Here is a 23,488-nt window from a genome sequence, read left to right on the forward strand (position 1 = left end):
GGCGCTATATAAATCTGGTATAATAATAATAATAATAATAATAATAATAATAATAACAATTACAACATTCCTTTGATCTATTGCAGGTCTAAATGGAAACAATTTTCCAAGTGTCATTTGGCACTATAGATAAAGAAATGACCATTTTTGAAATCGGAAAAGGGATTTAAAATGACAAAAATGGAGACCAGTTGAGTCCAGGTTTATGGCGTTTTTAGCTCACCTTTCTTGTAGTGACAGGGTGAGCTTTTGTGATCGCATTTTGTCCGTCGTCCGTCCGTCAGTTTTTTGTGAACACGATAGAGACCACATTTTAATCAAACTTGCACACTGTAATCAATTTTAATCAAACTTGCACACGACTCGTATTGGCATAATATCTCGGTTCCTTTCGAAAACTGGCCAGATCCCATCATGGGTTCCAGATTTATGGCCCCTTAAAGGGCCAAAATTTGCTATTTTTGGCTTGTGAACACGATAGTGACCACATTTTGCAATCAACTTTAATAAAACTTACATACAATTTGTATTGGCAAAATATCTCGGTTCCTTTCGAAAACTGGCCAGATTTCATCATGGATTCCAGAGTTATGGCCCCTTAAAAGGCCAAAATTTGCTATTTTTGGCTTGTGAACACAATAGAGACCACATTTTGCAATCAACTTTAATCAAACTTGCACACAACTTATATTGGCATAATATCGCAGATTCTTTCGAAAACTGGCCAGATCCCATCATTGGTTCCAGGGTTATGGTCCCTTCAAGAGCCAACATTTGCTATTGTGGCTTTTGCAGCCATATAGAGACTTCATTTATGGTTTGATTTGATACAAACTTGTAAAATATCTTTAACAGCAATAACTCTTAGATTCCATGATGAATCTGTCAGATCCATTCATAGGTTCTGGAATTACGGCTCCTGATTGATCCCTGATCCCTGTTATTTTTTACCTTGTGAACACGATATAAGTGACATTTTACATTCGATCTTAACCACACTTACAGACAACTTAGGTCACAATATGATCTTGGTTGCTTTCGAAAACGGTATAGATATTTCAAGACAAACGTCAATGAAAATAATGCTTGGACACTTACTTTTAGAACGTTAATTATTGCAAAGGTAAAATCATACTTTTGAAGCTGTTGTTTAAGTAGGTCAGGGAAATATTAAATACATGTGGTTTTGTTACTATCAGTGCTTTACTGAATTTACTAAATGATAAAACAAGATATTACAAAAGAACGGGAAATATAGCAAAATTATTGTGCAAGAAATTAATAAATAATAAACAAAATTAACAAAAGTGTTTAAAATGAGCGAAAGAACCATAATTCAAAAGACTTATAATACGAAAAATCAAGTACTATTTTTTCTGATATTCAAAATAGCAACAAAAGCAGCAGTGTTTGCTCAAAGTAATGAGTTTCCATCAATCATTCAGCACGACAACGAAACGCAATTACTACTGGAAAGAAATGAAAATGTTTCGACAACTACATCGGATTATTATTATGATTACTATCAATACGACCCAGCCGAAATGTTTAAAATAAAAACTGATTATTGTAAAGACAAATTTTCCTGTTCAGAGCGGTTATATCAAACATTTCCAGACAAGTTTGTCATTGTGATAAACTTTGTGGAATATTTAATGATTGCTGCGGAAATTATAATTATACATCTACATTGCTCTTAAATAAAGATCAATTTGAATGTGTACCTTTATATGAAATTGTTAAAAATACAGATTATGGAGTATTATTATTATTATTATTATACCAGATTTATATAGCGCTCTTTTCATGATCAATTTCACGTTCAAAGGCGCTTTACATAGTTCAAATGCAGCCACATATGCAGGGCGCATAATTCATCCTCTACTAGTACAGACACAGAGCGATCTGACCAGAGGGACAGAGTGAGACAAAGCCCCCACGACAGAGAGATCAGAAATCAGATACAGGCTTGTCCGGCTAACTTAGCCTAGCTCGTTGCGAATAGACAGCCTGGTTCTTTAACGAGCCCAGTGTATAGCACTGATACACGCAAGGATTGCCTGGGTTCCTGACCAGTACACCTCTAGTTGGGAGGGAAACACTGAAAAGCGCTTCTGAATATTCTCGAGTAGCAGCCGGGGATCGAACCCCCGACCTCAGGATTGGAAGGCCAGTGTGCAAACCACTGAGCTATCCGTCCACCACGTAACCATAGTTACTAAATATTCACCAGGATGGGATCATAATATTACGAAAACACTTTGTGAAGGCGAAGCAGAAACTGATGACATTTTGCTAAGACTACCAGTTTCTGATCAAACAGAATTTCATGTGATATTCAAAAACATGTATTGCGCACAATGCAATTACGTCTATGACTTTCACTACTGAAAACAGGAAATAAAGTGCCGGAACGAAACTGGCGTACGCAGTTTACCGGAAATGAAAAATTGCATACTGTTTTTTATTAGACCACAACCGGAAGTATCATACAGAACCTGTCAGATATCACAGTCTATTATATCTACATGCAATCAGTCTGCAGAAATGATGACTACAGATGAATTAGCTCACGACTGCACAGAAGGTGTATACGCTATTACTTATGATGTGTTTGGAATTATGTTCCGAAACAAATTCTGTGCATTTTGCAATGGTGTGTTTGGAGGGTCAGTGTTTTGTGAACAAATGGATGTGATATATACAAGTTCAATTGCAACAGTAGTGCCAAAACACCCCTACAGTCTCAGGCTTATTGTAGACATGAACGCTAGGACAGTATCTCATAACGGGAAAAGGGAGAAAATAATGCAATGTAAGGACAATGAAATGTACGACAGTTTCTCCGAGAAATATAGAGAAATATTCTGTGCCCCACCACTCGTATCTACAAATGGTGTGTGCAAAATTACATTGCCAAATCTAGCTGCAGCACTGGAACGAGACAATAATTCAATTCTTCATCATGGAAATTGTACATTGACTAAAGTCGATCCTTCAGAGTATGAACGCACAAACAATTCAGAATTGTTTATATTTTCGCACCAGAAAGTTTATTCTACGAAACAGTTGTACTGGAATGGGTCAGATGTGTTTATATGCTTAGATAAAGTTCAAAATTGTTTAGACGACTGCAAAGGTACTGACATTGTATTCTATTCTGATGTTGTTGAAAATTATCTTACTCTTGCCGGACTTATCTTGTCCATGTTATCATTAGCCATTACTCTGGTGATATATATAACATTTCCACAACTGCTTAACACACCCGGAAAGATTTTAGTGAGTCTAATTGTTTCTCTTCTTCTGGCACAAATTTTGTTTATTTTAGCCGCTGAAGTTGAACATCTTCCAAAGTTGTATATCACAGTAGGCGTGCTGGTTCATTATTTCTTCCTTGCGTTCTGCTGGATGAATGTCATTGCATTTGACCTTTGGATGACTTTTTCAATAGATTTATGACGCCAGCATCTGACAGAAAAGGGCGGAAAAGATTTGTCTTGTACTCACTATATGCTTGGCTTCTACCAGTTGTAATAGTCTGTACAGCTGCAATTTTAGATTCCGTGAATTCTGATGTGCAGTTTTACAATTTGAAACCAGGATATGGAAATGGAGTTTGTTGGATTTCTTCAAGGAATGCTCTTATTCTCTTTTTTGCTGGTCCACTGGCTGTTACTTCGTTCATTTCAACGGCGATTAACATTGCTCGTGCAAAGAAACAAGCAGCAATGGCGACAAGGAAGAAGAACACATGTTCGTTCATAGTCAATGTGAAGTTATCCCTAATCATGGGTCTCACATGGATGTTTGCTTTTGTGGCCAATGCTACGAATGAGACTAGTATATTGTATATGTTTATTATGTTTAATTCTCTTCAAGTAGAGATAGACCCTAAAATTTTCAATGATAGAAACACATTAAATAAAGTCTTGAAATTGATTTCCAAGTCCTTGAAATAACCAAAAATGATTTCACAAATGTAAAATTTATGATAGTTTTGTTAATATCAATTACAGAAGTTTAGATATATTTAATTTAAAGTTGTGATCCGCAAAGAATGACAACTCTTGCCTTGGGCTAGTACTTATAAGCAGAGATATCTATTAGTTTACTTCCCTTGCAATTACACAAATGAGTGGAAAAGGAAAACGGTTTAAGACACAATATGATACTTTTTTGCACAACAAAAACATTTAGGATTTATTCATATGTATTTGATATACCCCTCAAAACCTGGTTCCTATAATTTTGTCAACTTACTCATGGTGAAAAAATAACTTTTAACAAGCCGATAATAAAATGAAAAACTTGTAAGTATTTTATAGTGCAGATAATACAGTTTTGCTTGTATCAAAATGTCACAATAGAATCACTTTTGTAATACATAACACCTGGTATGATTAGTAAGGTGCAATTATATTGATCTCTATTTCCTATGCCTACTTCAAGGTCTATTCATAGCAATATGTTTCCTTTGCACAAAGAAAGTTGGACGTCTTATAAGTGATAAATATCAAGAGGTCACCACAAAAACCGTATCTGGTACACAAAGTACATCTTTGACTTAGCAAGAGAAAATATTGTAACCTGAAATACTTATTAAGAGAAATACGATGTTATTACGGATGAGTTGTTGCCCGAGTCCGGTAGAGCTATATGTACAAACATTTCCCGAGCGATTCTGCAAATATCATAATGCGAAAAACTATGCGTTAACGCTATTCTATCATAATAAGTATAAACAGCTTTAAACTGAGAACATTATGCATCAACAACATCAAATGTCCATGAAATGAGTGGGTATGTAAGCGTTGTTACGTTGACGTCAGTCATTTCCTTGTTGTTATTCGTTATTATTCGTTATTGGGATGTATTGGTTTTTGCTTTGTCATAGAACGAGTGGATGTAAAAGGTGTGTTTGCAACATATATACTCTCCTGTTAACACACTCTCATAAAACGACAAAAGCATCAGTTTCATTCTAGAATGAGCTTTATTTTGTGAGACAACACCCATACAAGTAGTATAATTACAAACTTTCAGATATCCTTTTTCTTTGCCAATGATTTAATTTTAGCGTAGGTATTTGTTCTAGCACAAACATTTAAGAATTTCCTGACATTGTACATTTATTAGATTCTAACATGTATTCCGTCCAAGTCTGTTGCATCCTTTCATTGCTAATTTACATACATTTTGTAAGTTTGTAGCTCATTATAAATTGTCAGATATTGCTGTTCAATTTATTAGAACATTATATGTACACATGTTTTCAAGGATTTCTTTGATACATTTTATGATTTTTGAAAAATCTTCAAGGGTCTTTTTGTTTCTTGGTCTTGTATCAATCTTATTGTGTTCATGTTAACCGTTGTTTGACACATATTGCATTGCAATCAGCCTTAAATTTACTTTCAGAAAAGTGTAAGTTCATTTGAATTGGAAAATCTTTTACATACAGTAGAAATCGTACCTAAAAGCTTAAAGTTTGACTTTTCAGGTTTTATTTTCAATGTGGAATGATGACTTAGTGCACCAATAAACTAAATATGTAGATTGGTTCTTCTTTATTCCCTCAGAACAGAAATATTCAATAAATGGTTATTTAAAATATCTGTCGCAAAATGGACAACACTGGTAATAACAGGTTTTCATTGATTGGGCTTTTCACCAATTAAAGTCTATATCAAATTAAATAAATTCAGATAAGAATAATAAAAGCTTATAAAATCTGTAAAAATATCCTCCCTCTGGAAGCAAAGAATGCAACCAAGAAGAATAATAGCAGACTCGGTTTGATTGAGTCTGTTCATGAGAGGTAATGAAATGTGCAACACCTCTCTCGCCCCCTAGCACCGGCTTAAGCGGAACTCTATTACACATATGTTGAATGGACTACATGATCCCAAAAGACCAGAAAATAAAACACTGAATCCAAGTACGGGGAGACGTTTTACAGCCACCACACGGCACTGTTTGTTTTCAACACTTTCAAAAAGCCTTTATTGAAAATTCTTTTGTCTTTTACAAAATTCAAAGCCAGTTCTACATTTTGATGTAGACTGTGTACAAGCTAAATTATTCTGGCTAACATTATTCTTTAAAACCTACCTTAAAGATAGTAAATTTATTGTTTGTTAGATCTTTCAGACAATACAAAAAAGGCTTTATTACTATTTTATTTTTACACGCTATACAAAATAACGAGAACCTACCTCGTACATAGCGGAGCTCACTTACACCAGCTTTCACCTGGATATTCAGGAACCTACCCTGACAGAGCATAAACACAATAACAGGCTTTAATAAAATCTAATGTGAATCCAAAATACCTGCAACTTGTCACGGGGCCCTCATGAGGCATTCCAAATCATCAGCTGAGGTCAGACACCCAAAAACCTCTTAAAAATTTTGTATCAGGGACCAAGATTATCCCGAGGGCAGGCACCCCTTTACCTGTTACGCAGGGGTTGGTGCTATTCCTTTATAATCATATTAAACAAACTACGGCACATCGCCTTAAAAATACTATAAATACTCCAATTAAAATCCGTCTTTGAACAGTAAATTCTGTAGTTCTTATATAAGCAGTGGAATATCGAGAAAATTAACACAGACATGAGAAAAGAACAGTACTTCTTTAAATAAAGGAACATACATTAGAAAAGAACAATACCTCCTTAAATAAAGGAATACATAAATAAACAAGAGCTGTCGGAGGACAGCAACGCTCGACTATTCAACAGCCTTGTCAATTTAATGAATATTAAAGTCGAATAAGGGGCATAATTTTGTAAAATTGCAAAACAGGGTTATAGAACCTGTAAAATGCATATCAGCTCATGACAATGGACAATTGTGTGAAGTTTCAATCCTTTCCCATTAGTGCGTACTGAGATACCAGCTTACATACAAACTTAACCAAAAACTGCTAAGTCGAAAAAGGGGCATAATTTTGTAGAAATGCAAAGTAGAGTTATGGAACCTGTGCACTGCATGTCAGATTATCACAGTGAACAAGTGTGTGAAGTTTCAATCCATTCCCATTAGTGGGTACTGAGATACCAGCTTAAATACAAAAACTTAACCAAACACAGCTTAGTCGAAAAAGGGGCAGAATTTTGTAAAAATGCAAAGTAGAGTTATGAAACCTGTGCATTGAATGTTAGTTCATCACAGTGAAGAAGTGTGTGAAGTTTCAATCCATTCCCATTATTGGGTACTGAGATACCAGCTTACATATAAAACCTTAACCAAAAATTTCTCAGTCGAAAAAGCAAAATAGAGTTATGGAACCTATGCAGTGTAAGTCAGTTTATCACAGTGAACAATGTGTGAAGTTTCAATCCATTCCCACAAGTGGTTACTGAGATACCAGCTTACATACAACCAAATCGGGACGCCGACGCCGACGCATGGATGAGTCCAATAGCTCTACCTATTCTTTGAATAGTCGAGCTAAAAATGGCCAATTGATTGATAAATTGATTGAATTAACTGATGAACGATTGATTTATTGGATAAATTAGCATTTTGTAAATGATTGAACACAACGGAATGAATAGAAATTATTAAAACGAAGGACAAAACTAGTTGACTGATTTATTTGTTTCTTGATTGATTGATTGACTGATTGAAGTTATGATTTAAAGAATGGACGAAAATCAACAAATGACACTATATGAATAAGCCTTACAATGCATTGACACTTTTTTGTTGGCACTAACGCATTCAATAACTGAATGAATAAATGATGATTGATTAAAAGCTTGACTGACTGATTAATCGAATGAGTGATTGAATGAATAAGGATGCAATATTAAATGAACAATCATCAAGTGCACGTATAAGCATAAGTAAATGCAGAAGTGACTGAATGATAAAAGTGTTGACTGAATGATTGATTGATTGATAAGTTGATAAATGAATAAAGAAGGAATAACGTGAACAATGTAAATAAATCTATCAAAATGCGATTTTATTCAAAGTACAATGTATAATGCAATGTCTAGATTGATAAAATCTTCTTCTTAAAGTCAAAGATTATGAATTTAGATAGTTGAATAAGACTTTATTTAAAGTATAATACAAGGTCAAAACTGATAAAGGCTTTTTTCTCACATTCAAATTGAACGAATTTAAATATTTGAATCAGAAGCGCTAAGGTACCAAAACAATATTCGATATGAGAAGTAAAAATCGAAAATGAGCATTAATTCATCAATTACGGCCACGTTTGAATCTGTTTGACAAGGGTGCTGGTTAATTATACCAATTAGTCTGCATATGTACCGTATGATCTTGAAAGGAATATCTCACCATGACTAAAATGTTACATCTCCAGGTATCAATTTATGTGGGTACCGTTAGATAAATGTGTCAGAGCCTCTAGGAATACTCGCAGTTCTATATTTTGATGTAGACTGTGTACTAGATAAATTATTCTGGCTAACATTGTTCTTTAAAGTCTACCTTAAACATAGTAAATTTATTTAACAAATAATCAAGGCCTTCGAGTGGTTTATCGTCTAATTTATAATGGTTCAGAGTTCAGATGCGTAAGAATTGAACCACGAGGGCGTTAGCCCGAGTGGTTAAATACTGAAGCATCTGAACGATGAACCGTGGTAAATTAGACAATAAATCACAAGAAGGGCTTGATTGTTTTCTTTCTGACATGCTCATTGACATATTATAATAAATATTATGCTAGACTTCATTTTCCCGAGGAGTAATGTATCGGACGTCATGCGGCAATTTGACGTCATAATTGACGTCATAATGCTCTCTTCCGGTCCGCGCGTCAACCGTTGTTTATCGCAGAATATACAGAGCTTGATTTCCTTCTTTGTTTAACTGGAAATCAAATCGAGTCATGTTAGAATGTTTGTTAGATCTTACAAACAATAAAAAAAAGCTTTATTACTATTTTATTTTTACACGCTATACAAAATAATGAGAACATACATCGTACATAGCGAAGCTCACTTACACCAGGTTTAACCTGGATATTCAGGAACCTACCCTAACAGAGCGTAAACGCAATAACAGGCTTTAAGAAAATCTAACGTGAATCCACGTAATATATTGATTATGAATTATAAATGAAAAATGAATACAAATATTAATACAGATCCATAAGATTCTACTAACGTAGGATTTAGATTTTATAGCAACTGAAGAAGACCTTCGGGTCGAAAGCGCTTTTGCGTCAAGATATTGTTTTCCTGGTAAAATCTTCTAATCTTTTACCAGTGTATCAATTATAAAACGATACATCTGCGCATACTATGGAAAAATACGCCAGTAATTGACAAAAATACGTTATTAGCTGACAACGCTAATACCGCAAAAATTAAAATTAAAATATATGATAACGTGTCAGCGGTATGCATACATACAGGGGTATCTATTCTTGAAATACAAGTTAAACAGTTGTGTGAGATTAAACCCATGGGGTTACCTCAAACTTGGCCCGGGGCCCTCATAAGGCATTCTGAACCATCAGCTGTGAAATTGATGTTGTGTCTAATTTTGACAAATGTACATTTAAACGTGCAAGTTATATACATCGGAATACCGATTATCAGATAGGGTAAAAACAAGGTGGAAACTCTTTTCTTAATTTCGCAAATTATCAGAGAGGTTTTACACAGCAGGGGAACGAACACTCTTCCCTATTCAAAATGTAATAGGAAAAGTCATAAAACACATGAATGCCGCTATCGCCCAAGGAGGTTCACGGGACAATGTTACAACTATAACATCACAGGACACATGTCTAGAGACTGTTTCTTTAACTAGAAGATGCTTTCGTAGAAAAGCGCATATCTCCCCCAATACATAGTCGTATACACCAGAAGTCAATAAGGGACAGAAGCAAAAGTCAAAGAGACACTGATGGTTGGCTGCAACAGGGATCATCTACTTGGCATGTCCAATCATCCCACTAAGATTCAACATTCTTGGCCTAGTGGTTCTCAAGTTATGAATTGGAAACGGTTTTCAATGTTCAAGCCCATGTGACCTTGACCTTTGATCGAGTGACCCTAAAATCCATCTACTCTGCATGTCAAATCATCCTGTTAAGTTTCAACATTCTGGGTCAAGTGTTTCTTAAGTTATTGATTGAAAAGCATTTTCTATGTTCAGCCCCCTGTGACCTTGACCTTCGATGGAGTGACCCCAAAAACAACAGGGGTCCTATCACCCTATGAAAAAAGTCAAATGGTTCTCAAGTTATTGACTGGAAATGGATTTACATGTTCTGTCCGCTGCAACCTTCACCTTTAATAGAGTGACCCCAAAAACAATAGGGGTCATATACTCTGTAAGTCCTATTACCCTATGAAGTTTCAATAATCTGGGTCGAGTGGTTCTCAAGTTACTGACCAGAAATGGATTTCCATGTTCTGTTAGCTGCGACCTTGACCTTTAATAGAGTGACCCCAAAATCAATAGAAATCATCTACTCTGCATGTCCTATCATCCTATGAAGTTTCAACATTCTGTGTCTAGTGGTTCTCAAGTTACTGACCGGAAATGGTTTTCCATGTTCAGGCCCCAAAAACAATAGAGGTCATCTACTCTGTATGTCCTATCATCCTATGAAGTTTCAACATTCTGGGTCAAGTGGTTCTCAAGTTACTGACCAGAAATGGATTTCCATGTTCTGTTAGCTGCGACCTTGACCTTTAATAGAGTGATCCCAAAATCAATAGGGTCATCTACTCTGCATGTCAAATCATCCTATGAAGTTTCAACATTTTGTGTTGAGTGGTTCTCAAGTTACTGACCGGAAATGGTTTTCCATGTTCAGGCCCCTGTGACCTTGACCTTTAATACAGTGACCCCAAAATCAATAGGAGTCATCTACTCTGCATGTTCAATCAACCTATGAAGTTTCAACATTCTGGATCAAGTGGTTCTCAAGTTACTGATCGGATATTGCTTTTCAAGTTCAGGCCATTGTGACCTTGACCTTCATTAAAGTGACCCCAAAATCAATAGGGGTAATCTACTCTGCATGATAAATTATTCTATGAAGTTCCAACATTCCGGGTCAAGTGGTTCTCAAATTATTGATCGGAAATTGTTTTTCCATTTTCAGGCCCTGTGACCTTGACCTTTATTAGAGTAACCCCGAAATCAAAAGGGGTCGTCTACTCCATAAGCCACGTCATCCTTTGAAGTTTGAAGGTTCTAGGTCAAATGGTTTTCCAGTTATTGATTGGAAATAAAGTGTGACGGACGGACGGACGGACAGGGCAAAACAAGTGGGGGAGACATAATAAATAGGCCATTGGCCACAGTGTCATATCTGACACAGGTGTTAATAATGTAATAAAAAATCGCTTTCACGTCTTAAATGATCTATGTGTGACATGTGATACACTTGTCCGTAATTGCACCTGTGGATCTATTATTGCTTTATCGCAGCCGTCACAGCAGAGTTCGGCCAATGTTAATCAGTCAGATAATGATTATAATGATAGTAATATTAATATGTCACATTCCAATACATGTTCTGTTACTTTTAAGAGAAGATCTACAGAATATTATTTTGGTTTAAAATTAGAAAAGAAAGGCTTAAATATCGGTCATCAAAATATTCAAGGTTTAAGAAGCAGTGAAAGTTTAATAACGTCATTTTAATGCTTACGTCATGAAATAACAAAATTGATATTTTCTGTATTTCCGAAACTAAATTTACAGATAGACAGCGTACTTAAGATTAAAGGTTATAAGAGTCCTTTACGGCGAGAAAATGTTAAAAAATTCAAAATCGTTCCTTGTTTGCCAGATAGGCACCCATCCGCGAAAGTAGAATGGAAAGAAAAATTCAAAGACTTTGTAGATAATATTTACAAGGAAGACAAAGAAGTAATAATATTGGGCGATGTGAATAGAGATTTATTAAACGAACAAATTAAAAGTGACTGGTCAGCTTACATAAATTCAATAGGATTAGAACAATTAGTCTCTGAACCTACAAGAATTACACATGTAACAAGTACATTAATTGATCATATTTATACCAATTCGCCTCAAAATATAACTGATGTCAGTGTTCCCAAAATTGGAAATAGTGATCGTTTTCCAGTGTTTTGCAACAGAAAACTAAATGAGAAAAAAGAATGCTTTACACATGAAACCATTGCATTCCGTAATTTCAAGCATTTTAATGAACACGAATTCTGTAATGAGCTTTTAAATACAAACTGGGATATTACACTGACGAGATAAAGAAACGCCTCATTCAAACTCGGTATACAATTTTTCGTTAACCGTGATTCAAAATTAGAAAAGAACAATTCCATTCGCAAATTAGATGCTATACAAGAATTTATGGTCAATAAGAAATCATTTCATTGTCGCATTAAGCGTAAATCTTGAATTTTAATAGCCCGGTCGGAGAAATTGCATTAGAAAAATCAGTAGCGCGTGTGGCCACCTCTGCTAGCAACCACAGCAGCAAGGCGACGCCTCATAGAGCAGCACCAGTTGCGTAACAGATACCGTGGGAGTCTGGCCCACTCCTGGTGCAGGCTGCTACCAGTTCCCGGACGTTTGCTGGCTGGGGTTGACGTTGGCGTAACCACCGTCCGAGATAATCCCACGCGTGTTCAATCGGATTGCAGTCCGGTGGACACGCCGGCCAAGGTAAAACATTAATGTTTCTAGCCTGTAGAAAGTCCCTGGTGACGCGTGCAACGTGAGGTCGCGCGTTGTCGTGCTGATAGATTAATCCTTGACGTTGACGGAATAAAGGGACAACTACATTACGTAATATCTGGTCGATGTAACGCCTGGCTGTGAGATTACCTTGTCAAACGACGAGTTGGGACTTAAACCTATGATTGATTGCTGCCCACACCATTACTCCACCTCCACCGTAACGATTGTGCTCCAAAACGCAATTGTTTGCGTAGCGTTCATGGCGTCGTCTATAGACACGGATACGTCCGTCGGCGTTCCACAAGTTGAAACGCGACTCGTCACTGAACACTACGTTCTGCCAACGCTGACCGCGATGGTTGCGGGCCCAAATAAGACGTTGGTGACGGTGGCGTAACGTTAGAATTAGACCGCGGTAGGGCCTACGACAGGTAATTCCGCGTTCTCTGAGTCGATTTCTCACTGTATGTCGACTAATTGGACGTCCACGGTTACCTACAACTATACGTGACGTAGATTGCGCCGTCACAAATCTGTCACGTAAATGACGTTGACGTATATAATTATCCTGTCGTATTGACGTTACACCGCGTCTAACTGAACGTGGTCTATCGATAGACGTTCCCGTGTCTCTAACACGTCGAATAAGACGCACAATTGTCGAACGAGAGACGTTAAAACGTCTAGCAACTTGTTCCTGCGTTCGCCCACATTCAAGCATAGCCAAAACCTGAGCCCTCTCTTCAGAATTCAGCCTCGGCATTACGAAAACTAATGTTTTTTTCAGAGAATAGCTGAAAATATGGTTGTGTGTCGTATTACACATGTACATGTGCAAAAATCGTTCAATCAAACCACATGGTTTACATGCACGAACTGCACGAGGAAATCATGACCAGGTACATGAAGTGAACAAATGGCTGAATGAAATCGCGCGAGTTTTTGTTCACTGTGTTTGTCGGTCAGAGTACATGTAGATTTACTACATTTCACAACAATTAAAAGCGTTAGGAAAAAAATAACGCCAAATTTCAATGAGGCGTTTCTTTATCTCGTCAGTATATTATAGAGTGTGAAACGGTTGAAACTATGTTAGAAACATGGAATGAAGTATTTTTAAAAGTAGTTAACAAACATGCACCACTTCAAATCAAACATGTTAAACGCAAGTATCAGCCGGGCTGGTTTACCACAGAAATACCTCAAGCAATACGCGAGCGCGATTTACTCTCACATTATAAAACTTCGGCTATATATACAGAGAAACGAAATGCAGTACTATCAATGATCAGATAACAAAGGAAGAATACAACTGAAGAAGATAGAAATGACCCGAAAACCATTTGGAAAGTATTTAAAGAGTTTGGAACGCCGCTTTTTGGAAACTAATGATATCGCACTTTCATATAAAAGTGTAATGCTTGGACAAATATCTGTTGAAAATCTCTAAGGTGTTTATATTCAACATGATTTAAAATGAGATTCACAATTAAAACCTATCTGCAAAATGTTGTCGTCGTATATTTGGCTGCTACCAAGAATCAAAGGTTTTCTTAACACAGATTTTAGAATTTTGTTTTATAAAGCTCATATACAACCACATTTAGACTATTGCTTTATCATATGGGGAAACACAACGTATTCAAATATACACAAATTAATACTATTACAGAAACGAGCATGCCGTATCATTTAAGGTCCGGAAATATAGAGATTTTAACCAGGCATTATCAATGTATCAATACAGCGATTTGATCAGCGACTTTTATTTTATATAAAGGCATGTGTTATGTATAAAACTGAGAATAATTTACATCTCAACTATATATTTGTGAAATTTACATGCAAAAACCCCAGGTAAATGAAACTTCTTTTACATTGCGATCAAACACAAAGAAGAACGTTTGTATACCGAATACGCACACAGAACTGTTTATATGTAGTATTCTATATTCTGGTCCAGTTATTTGGAACTGTTTACCTTTAGAAGTTAAATCTGCTCGTTCATTGCAATGCTTTAAATAATCATGCCCCAACTGGATGACAATTACATATTCCCTTTTTGTTTTCTGATATGTATCTGTTTTACTTTTATATGCACCTGCCTTTGCATTTTCAATATACTCATGTTTTTTATTCATTATGTTCTGTATATACATATGTTTTCTTCTTGAGAGGGCCTCATGGAGGATTGGCATCAGCTCTATAGATTAAGAATTTACTTACTACCAAGAGTCTAAGACTCGTGACAAATCCTGAGTGAATGAGACTTATATGCTCTTTATTATGTACTAACACAAACTATACCAAAACTTAACCTGCAATAAGTTATTAGAGAGTTCAAAGTGTAGGGATAAGGCATGTTTTTACGCGTTATAACATCTGCTGAATTTCAAGAGATTGGTTTGTGCCCGAGCCCTGTAGGACGACATTAAATTTCCATGAAATGCGCGGGAATGCCGGTGTTGTTTTATCATATTGAATTATCCGTTATGGGACCGTAAGGCTTTAACGTTTTGCCATGGAGCGCACACATGTAAAAAGGTTAACTTTGCTAATATCGCGTGAGCGCGGGAACCTATCTTTAACATGTTTTCACTTCTTAAAAACGACAAAATAGAAGTTTTATGCTAAAATGAAAATAAATTCGTACAACATTTTAACATCTATATTCCATTCATGAATGCACTCAAAGCAGGTGATGATTGTTCTAATGAATTTTCGAGGTATAATGTTAACAATCCTAAATGTGGGATCTCCTAGAATATCCTTTTTAAAGTTATGTAAACAATTGTGAGATTTATACAAGTAATAAATTGGTGTAAATTACTAAAGTTACTGGCTAATATTCTTTGCAACTGTAAATGAAACTAATTATTTGACTAACTTGTTAACACTTCGTTTGATGACAGAGGGAAATTGGTTTACCCTATTGGCGGCGAAGTATCACTAAGCATTCAGAAAAATGCTTCCGTCTGAAATACATTTGAAACGATGAAACGAATGGATGAATATAGCAATTTGGAGTTCATAATATATAGCAGATACCATCTTTCACATTTTTGTCATTTCTCTTGACTGGATAAACATTTTATCACTGAGAACAAGTACCTTTAGTTAAAAATTCAAAACCATTAATATTTGCAGTTCGATTAACGATTATTTTTGTCTTATTTGTAATGAAATTGATGCATTTTCAAATTTCATTTCATTGTTTAAAGCATTTAAACGCTTGAAATAGTGAAGATAATTACTTCAAATTTTCCCTTCCCCCCTAAAAAATACCAACAAACAAAAAATCAGACATAATATTCTCCTACAAATAGTTTGTTCGCATTTATTTTTTATTTCATTTTTTTTTCAGTGTTATTGTATGTAATGAGCCCCCTATAAACGACTGTACTCCCCATTTTCCTGTTGCGACCGACCAAAACAATAAGCTGACCGCTAAAAGTTTAAAGTGATTAATGTGCTTTTTTGGTGTATATATTTATATTATATTGGAAGCTGAACATTATTTGTTTCTTTATATAATATGTTAGTCTTATAATAGGAAAAGGCATAGCAAAAAACTCGATTGATCACTGATTTTGTCTAGAAATTGCACATTGTCGGCGTCAAAAGTACACATTTTCTTGCTTGAGGAATGATCTACATATGAATTCCACTGTTGCCTGGATAAAGAAACAATACTAGTTTGGTAAAATTAAATAAATTCATTGCTAAAACCTCCAATTTGTTTATAACCGTCAACGAAAGAGGATTCTGTATGATGTCAAGACTGTATGCATGTTTGTATGTACAAATGTTTGCGACTTCCGTAAAAAAGACTGTATGCCTGATAGCAACTGACTTATTTATTATATATCGGCTTTTCCCCAACTCCTGTAGTATTTATTGATAATTATAACCCGCAAACGAAGTTTGAGGGAGGCTGGTATATATAGGAGTCACCGTGCGGTCTGTCTGTCCGGTCTGTTTGTATGTGTGTTCTCACAAATTTGGTCCAGCAATTACTTAAATGCTATAACATCTACCTCTCTCAAACTTCACACAATCATAGGCAACATGTAGTTAATGTCCGTCCTCTTCTTTTTCTTTGATGTCATGCTTAAGAGGTCAAAGGTAAAAAGGTCCATTTTTTCTGGTTCACAGTTTCCTAGCTCCAAAGTCAAAAAACACTAACTTTCGTGTCTATGCATGAAGGTATTCTGAAGTAAGTTGTTACAAATATTCACCATCATGAGTCGATATGTAGCGCATAAGGCACAGGAGCCCGTCTTATCAAACATAGTACGACTAAAATCGATCGTAGGTCAAAACTGTGATCATATATGTTTTCTTCTTCGAATATGGACACATTATACAGAAAACATGCTACCTGCCCGAAGGCCTACACATAAAATCTTGAAGACATGAAATTGGCAACGTGTTTTGTTACTAGTATCAGCAAGAGTGTTCAGACACAATTTTGGTCTTGCGATATGGTAAGATGTTTGATAATACTGGCTCCAGCTGGTCCCTTGCTCCAGTGTCAAGATCACAAAATAAAAAAAGGTCGATTTTTCGTGTCCGTACTTTAACTTATGTTACTTGTTCACGCATCCTAATATACAATTGTATATATCAATTCATGTCTCAACTGTTACTATTTTTTTTAGTTGTTTCCATTATGAATTGGTCCAGGATAGTGGAAGCATTGGGTATAATTTAGCGACCGTTAGGCGGGAGCTCTAGCTTCCAGTAAGATAGAAATACGGTTTATATACATGCATAACACGAGAGGTTCGACATTAAATGGCGTTATATACATGAAAACTGATCGTCAGAGACACTTCAGTATGTATCGTTACTTCATTTACGCCCTAAAAGGACATAAATCGCATACTTAAGTCGCAAAATGGAATACAGAGTCAGTCGCAAGTAAGAGTTTAGATCAAATATCAAAATTGGCAAGTCGGCTTGCAGTGAATGTTTTTAACCGTCTACATAAAAAAGTAATTTCTTTCAAAAACGCAACAGCTATGCAACATTATATTTACATATATTTATGGAGTATGCGGTACTGGGACAACCCGGAGCATGGGACAATACGGACCAGACAACCCGGACCATTTTAGTGACAACCCGGACTACGTATCAGAACGACCTGAGCTGTGTTTTATAAAGTTTTAAGCCACTATTTTGTACCATATACATGATTCTTTTATAGACGACCCGGACCATATAATGGACGACCCGGACCATATTATGGACGACCCGGACCAAATATTTAGGTCAACCCGTAGCATGTTTCAAAGCTTATTTTATATTTAAACAAAGTTATATGGCATAGTTATTATAACAATGAGCTCGAGGGTATTTTGAATACAGACAGTAGTGCTTTTTAATGTATGTTATGAGTAAATTACGACGTGATGACAGGAAACAGCCATTGTATATTTTATGTACTAGAAATGCCGTCAACAGATGTCAATCATGCATTTTTCTTATCAAACGATAACTGGCGCTGGCCAGGAATAAATCACCACAGCGAAGAGTTTGAAACAAAGTTCTAAGAGTCATTTGGGACAATAGAAATGGAATATTAAGCACATGATTGCAAATTACAAATAAAATCACTACGGGAATATATATAATGGGAATATAGTTCACAAGTTGAGTTTAGAAATAATCAACGATTCCTATTTCAGATGCTTATCTATAATCTTTTTTATCTATTTTAATTGCAGAATAATATTTTGCTGGCTGGCAATTTGATGGTGATGTTAATGAGAGTGATATTGATTGTTATAAAAGTATTATGTTAACTGATTATTATGTTGTATTTTGACTAAGAATAATGTAAACAACATCCATTATATTACCACGCTAAATAGTTGTTCTGCGTTTAGAGGTGCTTCTTTCTTATATTTAGGATAGTTTACTAGCAAGTTTTGTTGATTTACTGACCTATGTTGCAAACACTGTAAAATGTTTGGAATGCCGACAATATGGCACCGAGCGTTGAAAGTACACTGTGTGTGATTTTTGATTTACGAAGTTTAGTTATAGACAATAAACTTGTTTTCTCTTCGACTGAACATCAAATACCTTTTCATTTCTTGCCATGGTAACATTGTATATGAACGCAGTAAGTTGTCGATTAAGTGATATATGCCAGACTTTTTTGGAGAATGATTGCATGGAGAAGCCATACGTCTTCAACTATTTATTTTCACCCCTTTACAAATGGCAGGGGTGAGGGGGCGCTCCTTGGTCGAGTGGTTAAGGTCAAATCACTTACCCCTTATCGATGCGGGTTCGAGCCTCACTCGGGGCGTTGAATCTTCATGTGAGGAAGCCATCCAGCTGGCTTACGGAAGGTCAGTGGTTCTACCCAGGTGCCCGCTCCTGATGAAATAGTGCACGGAGGGGCACCTGGGGTCTTCCGCCACTATCAAAGCAGGAAAGTCACCCTATGACCAATAATTGTGTCGGTACAACGTTTAACCCAACAAAATAAAAATTTGAAAATACAAATGGCAATTTTTAAAGGGACGGGGGAAACTTTTCAAGAATATTTCAAGTACGTAATAGCTTGGGGCAGTACTGTAAAACATGTAATGAACGGAAAAAGTGTTGGTAGAAAGTTGTTCGTAATAAATTTTGGAAGTCCATTCTATTTCTTATATTCTGATTTTTTAGATCAATTGAGTCGTTTTCATAAACCTCGTTGTCTATAAGTGTTGTTTCCCTTAGATTCATCAAAAACTGCATATAGCGGACTAATAAAACGATGAAATCAAAGAGAAACTTACTTATTTATGTGACCAGTGAAATAGAAACTATATTTATATTTTACAGATATGAGATATTGTTCATAAATGTAACTTGCAAGGCGACATACATTATTGTACAGCGCTACTCGGAAGTTACGTATAACATAAACTGACATACAATATTCTTTCAATACCAGTACTATCAATATTTGATGTGCTTTATGATAAAACATACCGAACCTAACTCATGTTGCTTTATTGATTTTGATCCTAGCAGACACTCCCATCCCTGTATCTCAATGATTAATTTTCATTTATATGTTACCTGGGACAGATATGATTGAAAATGAACATATGGTATCAAGTAAATAAATCAAAACTAGATAAAACAAAAAGCAAAACAAAAAAAAAAAAAAAAGAAACAAAATAAACAAAAAAAAAAAAAAAAAAAACAAAAACAAAAAACAGTAAAGGTATCTATTTGCAAATTAAGTATAAACAACTTATACAACGAAACACTTACAAAACATTGATAACCAAAATGGTCCATGACTCAAAAGTAATGACATCAGCTGCCTGCCATATTCAATATGGTTAGGACACATTGTGTGTCCGTCATTTTGAGCAAAAATTAAAATAATTAAAATGTTCCTATAACCACTCCTTGTGGTCTTTAGAATGGTGTACTATTGTAATGTTTCCATTAAATTGAGAAATGAAATAGTTTTTTTTTCGGTGTTCATGCGAAATGAACGATAGAATAGAATAGGATCCTGTCGTTCATTTCGCATGAACACTGAAACAAACCTTTCATATTTTACATTTACATTATATTTCCTTTCCTTTTTTTTTAATATTCAAAATGCACACATTTTGTTGCATTTAACATTAAAATCAGCTTTCTGGCCATTACGTGCACCAGACGGAACAACGGCGACGTCATCTAAGGAACGGTTTCCCTGACTATACGCGGATGTCGTCAGAACAGCGGTCGGCTATCACTAAGCAGCGACGACGTAACTTTCGCGCCTTTCCTTTTGCTGTTCACTTTCAGTGAAAAAGAATAGAGCAAATATACATATAAAACAAATTGACGAGAAACCCTGTTAGGAAAAGGTGGATCAAACTTCAAGACCCATATTAAACGTTGAGATATATGTGCCGAAAACTCTCAGATAACTAACTGTTACTTTCAAGTTTTGTATTAAATTACACATACACATAGTATGCCTATTATTTTTTTTCAATTTTGTAGATTTCCCTCTAGTATTCACTGTCTAAGATTAGTTAGTAAAGAAAGCTGCGACGAACTTGTATAATCACATTTTAGATGAAAGAGATTGATCCCAGATACAACGAAAATACATTTTATTTATTATGCATACCAAATATTTATTTTTGGAGAATGCAAAGATAGAAATCTGTATATCTAAAGAGGGTTCGTCTTCAGATTTAGGCTAAAGTGTTCGGTTGTTAGATAAAAATCGCAGGAATGTGATTCAGCTGGCTTTATGGGATATTTAGTTGTAAAAACAAACTTTTGCATTATGTAAAATACTTAAGTCCTGCCTGAAACTTGAACATATTTATTCTTTAAAAGTTTTAAAAGGTAATGAATAAACATGCATTAACATCAGTCAACATCGGTCATCAACATATCTTGTAAATTTTCTGCGTAACCGTAGTTAGTAATTAATCGAATAATATCAGAAAGCAAAATTGTCAATAAACAGGCTCGCTGATATATTCTCGGTCTGCCGTATTGGCACATGCGGCTCGGGCCATTACGGCATTCCTTTGATCTATTGCGCGTCATAATAAAAATAATTGTCCATTTAGATTATAGAAAATAAAACAACAAAAAGCAGTAAAAGGTATAGAAGTGTATATTAATTTCCAATCATTTCCATAAGTCATACATTAATCTTCATGAATTAACTTCCAAACTCCCGGCTTTTATTTGCTTTCGGTTTTCAAAGGAACCCAGTTGTCATTCTCGTCTCTTATTTACTGAGTAATAGAAGCTTCTATCCCGAAACTGGCGGAAAAGTATACTGGTATACAAAGTAACGATAGCTTCTTTTAACAAACGTTTTTTTTCTAGTTGTATCCTCTGACAACAGTTCGATGAGAGTCTTATTTACAAATATTTGCAACTAAACAATTAAGTAAATTAAATAGGTAATTAGTGCAGTCGATAGAGCAGACGGAACATCAGTTAGAGTGAGGAAAAATCATTTTCGAAGGTTCAATTCTCCGAAACAACCTAACCCTTTTCTTCGCAATAACAAATTAATGTCTTTTACTTATCGTCCCCTTAATGCAAAAAGGTACCATGAGCATATGAATAAAGAAGGCACTTGGTACTTTTTTGCATTAAGGGGCCGTTATGTGCTTATAAGCATACGCCGTTTTGGTTGATTCGTTAAAATATCTAAATGAGTTTTAAAAATGATTATTAATCAAAGCTATAAACCGGTCTATTAAAGAATAATGTGCTATAAAACAAATAATAGCTGACTCATTTTTACATGAGGAAATATATAATGATTATATGAATATATTAAAACAATGATTAGATAACCGCAAATAAAACGCACCTGAAAAAAAGACATGCTAGTGTTTAAAATTATGTCTGGCGCGATGTAGACTAGCCACTAGACTGATAATTAAGATATTTCTATGATTTTTTCTTTTTTATGTTCGTAGGATATAGACTGGCTCAGTTCGCTACATAAAATCATAAAAATGTAAAAAAAATATATCATAGTCTAAGAGCTAGTCTAGGCGCGAAGTATCACTGTTTTTGTCTTTAACTCACTTCGAAAAAGAGGTGAAGCCAGTGTTTCCATAGTCTGGCTACCGACTAGATAATTTCTTTTTAAAATTCTCTGCATCATTCTTTGCTTTGATATGCTTTGAGAAGAAAAGGGACATAATTGTACAAAAAAACCCGGATATTCTCAGGAGTTATCTTCTTAGTCTACACAGACTAGTATTTCATACTGGGCCGAGTTTTGATATATTTTAATCAAATAAAATAATTATTCAACAGAAGGATGAAAAAAAATAACTTAAAATGTAGAAGCAGGTCAGCTAAATTTAATCTTGAATTACTCGAAAGTGAATATATCGTGATCAGCATTATTGGTATTGTTTTTCATCTTTCAAGATAAACTTTCTATCCCGCCGACGTTCTGTAAAGATTAGAGAGGTTTAATTGATAATCTTAGATTCTGGAAGCAGCGGTCTCGTTATGCTATAGATATTTCAAGACGAACATCAGTGAAGATTATGCTTGGAAATGGAACGTTAATTATTGCACAGGTAAAATCATACTTTTGAAGCGAATATTGTCTTAAGTAGGTCAGTGAAATATTAAATTCGTGTGGTTGTGTTACTATCAGTGCTTTACTGAATTTTCTAAATGATAACACAAGATATTACAAAAGAACGGGAAAAATAGCAAAAATATTGTGCATGAAATTGATGAAAAATAAACAAAATAACAAGAAGTGATTAAAATGATGGAAATAAACAAAATTCAAAAGACTAATAATACTAAAACACAAGTGGTACTAATTGTTCTGATATTCAAAATAGCAACCAAAGCAGCAGTGTTTGGTCAAAGTAATGAGTTTCAGCATGACAACGAAACGCAGTCACCACTGGAAAGAAATGAAGATGTTTCGGCAACAACATCGGATTATTATTATGATTACTATCAATACGACCCAGCTGAAATTTTTAAAATAGAAACTGATTATTGTAAGGACAAATCTTCCTGTTCAGAGCGGTTATATCAAACATTTCCAGACAAGCTTTGTCATTGTGATAAACTTTGTGGAATATTAAATGATTGCTGCGGAAATTATAATTATACATCATCACTGCTCTTAACTAAAGATCAATTTGAATGTGTACCTTTATATGAAATTGTTAAAAATAAAGATTATGGAGTAACCATAGTTACTAAATGTTCACCGGGATGGGATCATAATATTACTAAAATACTTTGTGAAGGCGAAGCAGAAACAGACGACATT

The sequence above is a fragment of the Mercenaria mercenaria genome, chromosome 4 (genome assembly GCF_021730395.1).
Source record: "Mercenaria mercenaria strain notata chromosome 4, MADL_Memer_1, whole genome shotgun sequence".
Taxonomy (NCBI): Eukaryota; Metazoa; Mollusca; class Bivalvia; order Venerida; family Veneridae; genus Mercenaria; species Mercenaria mercenaria.